The sequence below is a fragment of the Stegodyphus dumicola genome, chromosome 5 (genome assembly GCF_044657685.1).
Source record: "Stegodyphus dumicola isolate Sdum_Otavi_A_Nest chromosome 5, ASM4465768v1".
Classification (NCBI taxonomy): Eukaryota; Metazoa; Arthropoda; class Arachnida; order Araneae; family Eresidae; genus Stegodyphus; species Stegodyphus dumicola.
In genome coordinates, this window is record NC_140772.1 from 144,673,883 (window position 1) to 144,687,241 (window position 13,359).

A 13,359-nucleotide genomic window follows, 5' to 3' on the forward strand; every position below is an offset into this window, starting at 1 on the left:
AGGGCTGAATAGTGGTAGTTAAATCTCGGCTCAAATCCTGAAAAATGAGCTGGCTGTGCAGGTTATTTTTCTTCGCATGTGTTTTGTGAATTTTGTGACATTTTCATGGTTTTCCTTAAGTGATGTAAATATGAGCCTAATTGCCCTAGAAATTATTCACGAAGGCATTCCTTTTTCAGCCACCCCTTGCATGCTTTGCATTATGAATTAAATAAACACACAAAGCCTTCTTATTCCTAAAATGATAAAGTAATTAAGTTCACATTACATGCAACAAAGCTTTTTAAAAGCTAGGATACTTTCTTTAACAATTACAGTGCTAATTAGTGCTGTACTTCTCAGTTTTATGTGAAACAACATCTTAGTGTCACTGCTTGTGACACATTTGTTTCATGTAAGTCTTCTTATGCAGTCATAAGCATGAAATAAACAAAACAGATGGCATGAAAAACCTAATCCATACACCTTAGTGACTGTTATTTGACATTGTTTTTATGCTGCATCTATGAACTACACTGTTAGATTTGATTAAGTGAAATTGTGACTAAATTTCAGAAGACTTTGATAAAATTATGGTGCTAAAATTTAAAAGTGAAATTAAAATCAAAGATACATTGAGCAGAACAATCAAAACAGAAATGTTCATAAATATATTAATAATGAATGATAAAACAGACATTTAAAATATTCATATAATAAACATATACAATTAGTGCAATTAATATAAATATATGCATTTAAAAATGATCTAACTTGCACCATATTTGCAATTTTTGCTGTTGCAATGTTATTAATGTGGACTCTAAAAATTTTATTTAAAGTCCACATTTAATAACATATATTATACAATATGCACCATATATAACATATTTATACGGCACATATTGATGTGTACATGGACAAAGCCAAGAGAGTGTGCAGTGCCAAGTTTGTGCAATTCTGGGATTTTTTTTAAGTGAAAACAGGTCGATGTGTACATGGATACCAAGTTTGTGCAATTTGTTTACTTGCCATTTTTAAGTTGGCAATTTTGAGAAACACGCAGACATTCTGCACTTTCCCAGTTTGTCGCCAAGGGCTCTCCTAGGATTTTACCCAAATTTTAATTAACATAATCTAATATTTTAAAGTTGCAGTTGCATAACATTACGGGAAGAAACGTATTCATGGAAAGGTTGTTTCACATTATGAAAAGCTTCTATCAATCTACAACTTTTATTTATTTTTAATTAAAACAAATTTTAAGACTATTTAACAGGAAGCGAGAAATAAAATGGAACAGAAATATTCCCATTATAAATAATCAATAAAGATTCTAATTTTTTAAAAAAAGTGTGGAAATTTTTCACTTCCTAAATATTTATATTATATATATATATATCACAGGATAAATAGTAGCATTTAGGCTGATTAGCATACCTCAGCTAAATATCCACTGTATCCTTAATTCTTACTCATCTATTACAATATAAATATACCTAATATTAAAAGTTTGAAAAACAATATTATAATTAAACTGCCTTGGACTAAATATCTCACAAGATTAATAAAGTTCTGTTTCAAGTAAGAGAAAAGCAGTTATGTAATTAATTGATAATACTGTATTATATTCTACAAGACATCTTTGTTGGTTTTTCAAGAGGATTTACCTTTCGAATTCTGCCCTGCTTCAGAAAATATGTTAGTGTCAAAAGCTATTAAATACATTTTAAAAGTTAGTTCTTTGGCGCAGCTACAAACAGCGAATCAAGTTGCAACGCACTGTTGCCAAATCGCGCAATTTTTGACAAAACTATGCTGCCAAAATTTATCTGCTTGCGATTTTGGGTAATTTTCACTGCTCTTTTTTCTTAAACGCACATATATTAAAATAACTTTTATATTAAAATTAATTTATAATAAAAAGATTTTTCCCCCAGATGGTATAGTGTTTAGAAGCCACTCGAATTTTTCATGTTTTAATTTCTTCAAATATAATATATACTCTAATATTTGGTGGCAACATTTTGAAAAGTGAAACGGACATTTATATTCATTCAACGCAAAATTGCAAAACGAAAACAATCGTCCTTTAGGGACAAAGCCTCTTTGGACTAATAATTTAATATGTTCATTATAATGTAAAATTATTATGGCAACAGTGATGTTTTGTTTACATATGCTTTGAGTACGAAAATTGATTAGAGCCAGTCCGAGTAAGTTGTTCATAAGACAAGTAAGTTTAATTATTTTTTACCCTACTGTCTAGAATTTCTGCATGATTAAAAGAATATAATTAAACCAGATTTCAGTTGAACCTTTATTTACTATCATTTTTCTTATCATCACTAAATACTTGTTTTATTCTTTTCATATTTATTTCGATTCCGCTATGTTTATCTTGAAAAACAGCATAAGTTAAAACTATACTTGAAAGTTATTTTGTACATTAAAAACTTCATACTGACTTGCAATCAAGTTTCAAATATGAATATTTCTCGCATTTCTAAAATTCCTTTAACCTGCAAAATTGTGTTTTTTTTTTTTTTTTTTTTTTTGGTTCTTTTTTGTTATGAAATGCTTTTTTAGAAATATTTATTTTTGGTTTTCATCCGCAGAGAACCCGTTGGCGCCGTTGCATTTTTACTCGCCAAGCTAGCGGTTTAGCGACGATGAGCCGAGCCGTAAACCTTATATTCTGTAAACGTGATTTTTACTGCATGTAAATTCAAGTTAGCAGACAAAACAATATATTAAGCATATGGTAGTAAAAATTCACAGATAATAAGCATGTAGATGTAAAACTAACCGGTTAAACGTGATATACGAAAATAAATTTGTATTAAATTCAAGTTAGCAGAGAAAAGAATATATTAAGTATAAGACAATATATAAGCATTTATAACGGAAATAAAAATTCATTTAATAAATATCAATTAGTATTAATATACTGAAATTAACCGGTTAAACGTGATAAACGAAAAAAAATTTGTCTTAAATTCCATTTAACACAGAAAACAATATATTCCTTTCACCAGCAGTGGTTTGCTAATTCTGATGACTATGGTGATACATCAAACTATTCTGTCATCTTAGATAATCAATAATATTTTTTATTTCAATTTAATCATCTATTTATGTCACACCTGCCATCCTCTGAAAGGTTATTGTTAGAAAAGCATTAACAATATATTACCTTGTTAAAATTTTACACTATAAAAATTGATTTATTCTCATAATTTTAGATGACAATAAACAATAATAAAAATAAAAGCATTACTTGGTTATTTAAAATGCACATGCACATTTTTGCGGCCTACGGAAACAAATTATTTTAGAGGTTGGAAACCTCATAGTTCTTAGAGCTGTTAATAATTAAGAACACAATGTAAACAGCCATGTTACAAATTAGCATTCACCACCGTATTTTCTTCCTTTCATCCTGAACCGAGAACCGGCATCTATCTACGAAAATCTGCAAATGCGAATAACGACAGTGATAATTCAACAAAATGAACGCAAGAGGAATGGTTGCAAACTTCCAACAAGCGAATAGGATAAATCTGCTGGGTTACCAGATTTAAACTATTATCGCCAAAGTTGGCGATGTTTACATTTACCGGGTTCTCTGCGGAAGTGCTTCCTTTATTTTGTGTAAATCATTTTATATTTTACGTAAGGGTTTAGGAAATTTAATAATCATTTGTGTTAAATATCGCTGCCTCAGCTTGGCGACATGTTTGAGCAATAACTTGCAGATTCACGTGAAAGTATTGCAATGATCGGTAGTTAAAAGTGAAAATCAAATGCAGATATTTAATTAAATTAATCTAATTTGGAGACTTTAATACGTGGCTTGCCAAATTTTTTTTTAATGATAAAACTATAAACTGATGCAGGTATTTTCATAATAGCTTACTATCAAATGAATACTTAGCAGAGACTTTCAGTTTTTATTCCTTGCATACAATTTTTTCCATCTCTTTATATTTTCCCATATAAACAATAAAATTTTACGAATTAAATTCATATTTACAACTCATTGAGGCATTAATTTTAAAATCCTATGCCTTAATGCAATCGGACACAGTAAGTCAGCATTATTACTGTAGCCTTGGCTACTAATGTTTAAAATTAATTTATGACTAGGAACAGCATGAATTATAAACAAATAGCTAAGTTATTGCATTTTATTTTCCAGCTATCGAAATGCGACGCTACGAGCAACGTTTTGAAACCAAAACCTAGCAATCATGAATCAGAACTAGAACTAGTTGCCATTCAGCATAAAGAAATTTAAATATAAATATAAACTACTTATTGCCATTCAGCATAAAAGAAATATAAATATGAATATTAACAAAATATTAAAGTTAATTTTATAAAATAATTAAACACATGAAGAAATATATGAAATAAAAAATAATTATTTCTCATGCAATAACTGAGCAACTACACTACTCCCCCACCAGTAACTAAGTTACGTTACGAAGATGGAGAAATAGGTAGTAACTAGCAGTGTTAACCACTATCAAAATAATTTAGTCAGTCCTTGAATATAACAGGTAAACGTATAGTTCTGCCTGTGCGAGAATGTTTTTGATTCACATCCGAATTTGAGTCCGGTCTCTGCAAATTAGTGTAGTCAGGTTGTATCAACTGAGAATTTTCCTCAGCTAAAATATATGCTGGTTTCAAGCGATCCAGGGATACATTAACATGTTTTCCTTTTATGCTAATAGTAAAATATTTGTCCTTGCGATCAATAACAGGAAATGGTCCTTCATAAGGAGGTTCCAAAGGTTTTTTTACCCGATCTATTTGCTGAAACACATGAGAACAAGTTTGTAAGTCTTTATGGACAAATATCTGTTCAGATGAATTTTTACGAATTAGTCTCGGTCCAACAACTTCCATCTGTTTCTGGAGTTTATTAGCAAAAGTCTCCGATGCTGTCTGGATACTTGGTTCGCTGAAAAACTCTCCAGGAAGTCTGAGACTCTGGCCATAAACTACTTGCGCAATAGAATGATTGGTATCTTCTTGAATAGCAGTACGCAAACCCAAAAGTACTGTTGGTAACGTGTCCGTCCAAGATATGTTGTTGTGGGCTTTTAATGCTGTTTTTAATGTTCGATGAAGGCGCTCAACTTTGCCATTACACGAGGGGTGGTAGGCAGTAGTGTGTTGTAAATTGATGCCACAGATTTTGGACAAAGCTCGTAATGTATCACTTTTAAATTGGGATCCACGATCACTAATAAGTTTACTTGGCGTTCCGAAACGCGCAATCCAGTTGCTATAAAAGGCTCTTGCGACGTTCTCAGCCGAAATATTTTCTAAAGGAATTGCTTCCATCCAATTCGAAAATCTATCTATGCAAGTAAGACAATAAATATTCCCTTTAGATGGTGGAAGTGGTCCTATGAGATCGATATGGATGACAGAAAATCTTCCTGGTGGTACTTTAAACTCACCTAATTTTGTTTTGGTGTGCCGACTGATTTTAGCTTTTTAACAAGGAATGCAGGTTCTTGTCCACAACTGTACATCTTTTTTTATGTTAGGCCAAATGAATTTTGATGTCATTAATTTCATAGTCGATTTTATTCCTGGATGTGATAAACCATGAATTCGTTGAAAGACGTGTTGTCTGAAAGCCTGAGGAATATACGGCCGAACATGTTTAGTTGATGTATCACACCACAAATATTTCCCCGAAGGTAGAGAACATTGCTTGAAATTCAAGGAAGTAGTGGTTTGCAAACTCTTCAGTTCTTCATCTTGAGTTTGTTCATCAGCTATTTTATCATAATCTATCGATGAAATTTCATTAACTCTAGATAATGTATCCACCACAATATTATTCTCACCTTTTACATATTTGATATCAGTCGAAAACTGGGAGATGTATTGAAGTTGGCGAGCCTGTCTAGGTGTTGCTTTGTCAAGTTTTTGACGAAAGGCGAATATTAAGGGCTTTTGATCTGTATAAATTGTAAATACTCTTCCTTCTAGATAATGCTTAAAGTGTCTAACTGAAAGATATATGCTTAATAGTTCTCTATCATAGGTGCTATATTTTTGCTGAGTATCACTTAAATTTTTAGAAAAACATGCTATTGGCTTCCATGAGGAGTTTTCATATTGTTGCAACACAAAGCCAATCGCCGTATCTGAAGCATCTGTAAAGAACGCCAGAGGTAATTCAGAATTGGGAAAAGACAACAGTGCCGTGTTCACCAGGTCATTCTTGCACGTTTCAAACTGTTTTTCAGCTTCTTCAGTCCATTCGATTTTACGTTTGTCCCTCTTTTTAGCTCCCTTGAGATACGCATGTAACAATGCTTGATTCTTCGCTGCATCCTTTATATAACGACGATAAAAGTTAATTATTCCAAGAAAGGTTCTAAGTTCATGAATTGTTTCTGGTCGTTTGTAGTTAGTAATAGCTTGAACTCTTTCTGGCAAAGGACGGGAACCCTTAGGTGTAATTAGGTAGCCTAGAAATTCGATTTTGGGAACAGCAAAGACAGATTTTGAAACATTAATTCTTAACCCAAATGTATGTAATCTTTCGAAAACTAATTTAAGGTGATTTTCGTGTTCTTCATGGGTACTGGATGCAATGAGTATATCGTCTAAATAGGGAAAAACGAATTCTAATCCTCTAAAGACTTCGTGAATAAATCTTTGGAACGTTGCAGGAGCATTTTTTAAACCGAAACTCATTACATTAAATTCGTATAAACCGAAAGGAGTGATGATAGCCGTTTTACATTTGTCTTCTTCTGCAATGGGAATTTGAAAATAAGCTTTGAATAAATCAGTTTTAGAAAAAATATTTGTACCTCTTAAAATATGATGAAAATCTTCAATGCGAGGAATTGGGTATCGATCAGGTATCGTCTGCACATTCAATCGTCGGTAGTCTCCGCAAGGACGATATGAACCATCCTTTTTCGTAACAAGGTGCAAGGGGCTTGACCACTGGGAGTTTGATGGACGAATTATGCCATTGTCAAGCATAAATTTAAATTCCTCTTTAGCTATAGCTAAGCGTTTTGGATCGAGCTGTCGTGCCTTTGAATAAACGGGTTGACCATCAGTCGTAATAAAATGTGTAACACCATGTTTAATTTGTATAAGAAAAAGGTTAGGTTTAGAAATTTCGGGATATTTCGACAGTAAATCGAAAATTTTTATGGATTTATTTAATGTGGTTACTGAGTAATCACTGGAAATAGCAGCGACATCACACTGGTCACAAAGCTGTGTTACGCCATCAATTAATTTTTTCTTATTTATATCGATAAGCAATTTATATTTGTGAAGAAAGTCAGCTCCTAAAATACCTTTTGTGACATCAGCAATTATGAATGGAAAGTGAAAATCACGACGTAATCCCAAATCAAGAGTTAGCGTTTTTATGCCATAAGTGGAAATATCTGTGCCATTAGCTGCATACAGTTTATATTCAGTTTTACATTTATTCTGTGAAGTAGCAGGAATTATGCTTACGTCAGCTCCGCTATCAATAAGAAAGTGCAAATTTGATCTTCGGTGACGAATGAATAAACGAAATTTGCAACAATCCTTCATATTTTCTGCAGCAGCGTTTGCCGCTGAACCTACTGCAGATTCGAGTTTTCCTGGTTTTTGAAATCGTTTTTTACCCAAGCACAGGGAGGCTTGCATTTTTCTGGAATGCATTTTGCTCCAAAACGAAAGTGATAAAAACAAAATTTGCCAGTAGGGTCATATCGTTTACGAGATCGGCTTCGAGATTGTGAACGTGAATTACGTAAATCCGAGTCCCTGCGTCTTGAGCGAATGGTTATTTGATCAATTTTTTGTTCAAGAAAGGTAATTCTTTGCATTAAATCATTTGCGGGAACGGAAGGAGCATTAGTACTAAATACTTCTGGTTTCTGATTCATATCACTAATTTTATCTGCCATAGACGCTAACTTGGTTACATCTTCATCACTAACTAATAATATATTTTTTATGGAGTCAGGTAGCTTCTCCAGCCATAAAGTTTTGATTAGATTTTCAGACACATCTGTAGTAGCAACTGATCTCAACTTCTGCAAAAGTTGGCTTGATTTCATGTCTCCAAGTTCGATACCAGTAATCAAACATTTAATCTGTACATTTTCACTTTCTTTGAATAAATGTAATAACCTAATTTTAGCATCCGAATATTTTGTGCCACTATCGTTCGTTACAATGTCCCAAATATTTTCGACGAACTTAGGTTCAAGCTGTGAAACTAAATAATTAAATTTCGTTTCTTCTGAAACGATATTACTAATTTTAAACTGAGTTTCTACTTGAAAAAACCATATTTCCGGTTTATCAATCCAAAAAGGAGGTATTTTTACACTCACCTTATGAAGCTCCGGTGACTGCATCGTATCTTTCATAGCAGTTTCAGAAGAGTCATTTGTTGACATTTCGAAAATTAATCAGGGTCACCACGATGTAGCCTTGGCTACTAATGTTTAAAATTAATTTATGACTAGTAACAGCATGAATTATAAACAAATAGCTAAGTTATTGCATTTTATTTTCCAGCTATCGAAATGCGACGCTACGAGCAACGTTTTGAAACCAAAACCTAGCAATCATGAATCAGAACTAGAACTAGTTGCCATTCAGCATAAAGAAATTTAAATATAAATATGAATATTAACAAAATATTAAAGTTAATTTTAATTAAATATATGAACAAATATATGAAATAAAAATAATTATTTCTCATGCACTAACTGGGCCATTACATTACTACAGGAAATATAAATGATAATGCTTGATAAAACTTTGGTTGAAAAATGGGAGGGTTTTTCATTTTCGAAGGAAAGGCTAATCTTTGGAATATGGTAACAGGTAGTTTGGCGACATTTTGGTAAGGCGATAAAGGTTACTAGCTAGGGCTTTAGCAATGTACATGGATAAAGTCAAGAGTGTGTGCAATGCCATTTTTGTGCAATTCTGGGATGTTTTTTTAAGTGAAAATAGGTCGACGTGTACATGGATATCGTGTATGTGTAAATATTAAAAATGCTGCAAGCAGTGGGCGATTCTGCAATTTCTCCCAATTTCGCACCTAATTTTTGTCATGATTAAGCACTTTTGTTCTATAAAAGTTCGAGCATAAGCGTAGTTCGGCTAGCAGATTGTTGGAAAAAATGTTGAGAGGGGGTGCTTTTACTTCGAGAAAACAAAATGGCGTCAAAAAAAAAAAAATAGCAGGTTGTTGTAGCAGGGTTGGTCGCCAAATTTTCGCCAAAAAGTCATTAAGTTACCATAATCCAAAGATCAACCAGATGTTTTTGAAAAATGAGGGGTTTTAAAAACTAAACATTGCTAAAATATATGGACTGATTTGTGTTGGGCTGCCATCTAGTTTAAATAAAGAAGGTTCAGATTAATCTATAAATCCTCTTTCATTCAGTTTTTTGCCATCTAGTTTAAATAAAGAAGGTTCAGAGTAATCTATAAATCATTTTTCATTCAATTTTTCTGTGCCTACAGAAGGAAATTTTTAGATGTGCCCAGACCAGGCACACCGTACCACAAAGGGTTAACTCCGATAATGAATAATCATGATGTCATCAGATCCTCTTTTTGACTTGAACTTGATTAATTCTTAATAAGCCATTTATTAAGAAGTTTTATTTCTTTACAATTACAACCTGATAATCGTTAAAAATTTATTTAAAGTATTTTTCATTTTTAACGCTTGCAAATAATATTACAAATTGGCTATATGCCAATACTGAAGCCTGCCAATATAAATGAGCATGAATTCTATACAATTATACGACTAAGATCTACATTTAGGAAATAATAATATTGGTCATTATTTTTTGTAATAATCTGCATAGAAATGCTGGTCACTAAATCTCTTAACATCAGAAAAACTGATATTTTATTGTTAGTCTGATCCGAACGCAGACATTTCGTTCTTCGCTTTGTGTATGGCCCCTGAATATGCCCATGGGTTATTTGAAATAATTGATTTGTGAATTATAGATTATTGATGTTTCTTTAAATACTAAGTGCAGATAAGCTGAAAGAAATGAACAATTTATTATTTATTATGAAGCACAATAAGTAGCACACACAGCACAACAATAGCTAGAAATTACTCAAAGAAATGCAGATATTAAGTATTCCTTCTTAGTATGCAAAATATATTGTGAAGTTTCTCAAATACCTGTCAGGGTGGACCCTAACTTAAAATTCAGCTAACTGCTAAATATCATAGCTGATTCATGACTGAACTTTCAGGCTTTCTGATCTGTGTTTATGTACAGTGGACATGGGCTCTGAAATATCTTAAAGAATTGGCTTTCAGGGTTCGTATGGTCCTTAAAAGTCCTTAAGTTTTTTTGAATTGATTTTTGGTCCTTAAAAGTCCTTAATTTCGACCAAAATCGACAGAAGGTCCTGAAATTTAATCTGAAATTTCTGTCTGTTTTTATGACTGCCATTTTGAGTGTGAATTAATATTGTTACGAATTTGGTATTTAAAAAGCTAATGTTAGTTCAATTATAAATTAAATGGTTTTATTTCTCGCGCAGTGCAGCGCGTGACGAATATTAAAAGAAAGCTAAGCCGGAAAATTGAAAATACAAGAGCGCGTGCATTAAATAAATAAATATCTCTTTTTGATTTCTAGAAAGTACTGGAAAATTCTAGCACGTGATTTTAAAATCTTATAAAGGGAGGAAAACATCTCAGTTTGTAGTAGTTGCTTAGTTTGTTGTTGTTTAGAAAACTACTGTTGTTGATTGTAGCGAATTCACGGATTAGCGTTCTTTAGCTGTTTTGAATTACGTTCTATTGGACATTTGAGTAGTTAAAAGAAAACTACTGTGAGATATTGTAATACTGTATGATAATTTGAGAAAATTTAAGCATTTTTGTTGTGATAATAATAAATTTTTGTTCATTTTTCATCGGACTTGTGCATTCATTTCATAACGAACCCGTACGCACGCAACAATGTTTGGTGTCAGAAGTGGGATTTGAATGCCAATAACAAGAGCGATGGAAGAACAATTCAGGCAAATGATGACTGCATTTGCTGCTTTCCAAGAAAAGATGGAAGGAGCCGTCAACTCCGTTAAGGTAGAAATGAAATTGGGCCAAGATTCCGTTAAAGGAGAGATGAGATCCGTTAAAGCAGAAATGAAATTGGGCCAGGAATCCGTTAAGGACGAAATGAAAGCCGTTCAAGCTGGTCAAGAAGAAATGAAAAGAGAAATTACTTGCATAATAGAAAATAAATTTGAAGCTATGGAAGGCAGAATTGACGCAGTTGAAAATAAAGTTGGACATATTGAAGAAAGAGTTTCTGCTGTGAAGGAACGAATTGAAGGAAGAGTTTGTGCCGTCCAACACCAAATCGAACAACAAATTGATGAGAGAGTTTCTGCAGTTGCCAAAGAAATGGATACTTTAAAGAAATTCGTAGCGTCGGCAGGGAGCAGGAGTGATGATTTTAAATTCTTACCAATGCCTGCTCGTCCACCTCTGAAGCTATCCACATATGATGGGAAGACCTCCTGGCAGGTGTATAAGACACAATTTTCTATCGTGGCGGATGCGAATGGATGGGATTCCCAAGCTAAGGCCTGTCATCTCGCCGCTTCTCTAAGAGCCGACGCAGCGGATATCCTTCAGACTCTTCCCGAAAACAAAAGGTTAGATTTCGAAGCTCTGTCCGGCGCCTTGGAGTTGCGCTTTGGGGAGAAGTGTTTAAAAGACTACAGCAGGCTCCAATTAAAATCTCGTCAACAGAAGCTCACCGAAACGCTTCAGGAGCTCGCCACGGATGTTGAAAGGCTGTCCCATCTCGCCTTTTCGGAATGCCCGACAGAAACAAGGGAAATCCTGTCCTTGCAATACTTTATCGACGGCATCCGAGATACTGAAATACAGAAAGCTCTACAAATGGCGGATGTAAAAGATTTAAAAAGTGCTCTAGTGTACGCCATGAAATTGGAGGCAGCCCAGCATGAAACTCTTAGAGATCGCTACCCAGTCAGAGCTGTGCGAGTCCACGACCCAGGGGACCAATTGATGGCTTGTTTAGATGATTTATCCAGATAAGTCGATGCTTTGATACGGAGTAGCAGTGAGAACGAAGTGGCTGTAAGATGTTGGAGATGTGATTCTGAAGGTCACCTACGACGGCATTGCAGAACACCCCAGGGCACGGATAATAAAATGGATGAGTTGACAAGACCAGTGAATGCTTTAAGACGAAATATTGGTGAAACGAAACCGACCCTAAAGTGCTGGAATTGCGGTGTTGAAGGCCACCTACGAAGGAATTGCAGAACTCCCCAGAGCACGGAAAATAAGGCATATGATTTAAACAGACAATTAAATGTCACGGGAAGGAAAAGGACTGACAAGAAACCAAAGTGCTGGAACTGTGGAGCTGAAGGCCACGTACGAAAGAATTGCAGAACATCCCAGGGTACGAAAATTGAGACAATTTCTGAGCAACGACGCAGGAAACAAATTAATGACCATATCAAGGAACGGAGGTTGCCAGATAATGAAAAACCCTGTTTTAAAGCGCTTAAGATCTCTATAGTGAGTGGCAACAATAACGGACTGTCCATCAATGGGAATATCGATGGAGTTCCTTGCAATATGATCATTGACACAGGAGCTAATGTTACCATCATTAGGAAAGATTTAGCTGAACAGTTTAAAGATAAACTTATTTGGACGCCATCTTGTGTTACCCTTCAGACTGCGTCTGGTGACAAGATGGACATAACTGGGAAGTTAAACGTAAACATCACGTTTGGAAGTGCCGCCTACCATCACACGGCATATGTGGCGGATATTACAGATCCATGCATACTCGGATTGGACTTTTTAAGGAAATACAATTTTTTCTTAGATTTCAAAAACAATAAGCTGCTTTCAGCATCTGATGGCATGACTATCCATCCTCAAAAGGGATCCTCGCCTGGAAATGTCGACGCCTTGTCCGAAAGATCGAGCTCGGGAAGCTGCCGAAATCATACCAGGGTCGAAAAGAAACGCAAGACTACCAGCTATTCTCCATCTCAGAAGCTCTTCGGTCAAGACCTTCGTCTGCCTTGTGACCGCCTGTTTAGTCGCCTTACGAATGCGCCTTCATCGCCTGAGGAACACATCCAAGATGCCCAGGCCCGGTTTGAGAGGATGCATCGTTCTGCACGAAAGCGAGTCAACTTGGCGACGGAGAAAATGAAGACCAGATGCGACACAAGAGCTACTAGACATAGATCCAACAAAGGAGACAAGGTGTGGTTGTGGAACCCGATTCAACGAAAAGGACTGAGTCCTAAATTACAGTCACT

The 13,359-nt window shown here is 34.5% G+C and overlaps 2 protein-coding genes across 12 annotated transcripts in view; one reads left to right on the plus strand and one right to left on the minus strand.

Annotated features, from left to right (window-relative positions):
- The window catches only part of LOC146997260 (inositol polyphosphate-5-phosphatase A-like), a 202,156-nt gene extending 200,362 nt beyond the window's left edge, over positions 1-1,794 (minus strand). For 2 of the 5 annotated variants that reach the window (XM_085816255.1, XM_085816253.1), the window contains exon 1: positions 1,650-1,794. The gene's annotated coding sequence lies outside the window, so the exon portion shown is untranslated. The remainder of the gene's footprint in view (positions 1-1,649) is intronic. The other 3 variants (XM_085816254.1, XM_085816258.1, XM_085816259.1) reach the window with 3 other exon arrangements.
- The window catches only part of LOC146997262 (uncharacterized), a 135,423-nt gene that overhangs the window by 28,365 nt on the left and 93,699 nt on the right, over positions 1-13,359 (plus strand). For 3 of the 7 annotated variants that reach the window (XM_085816306.1, XM_085816313.1, XM_085816312.1), the window contains exon 1: positions 2,062-2,215. The exons of 1 other annotated variant lie outside the window; for it this stretch is intronic. The gene's annotated coding sequence lies outside the window, so the exon portion shown is untranslated. Of the gene's footprint in view, positions 1-2,044; positions 2,216-13,359 lie in introns of those variants that run through there. 3 more of the 7 variants (XM_085816314.1, XM_085816315.1, XM_085816308.1) reach the window with 2 other exon arrangements.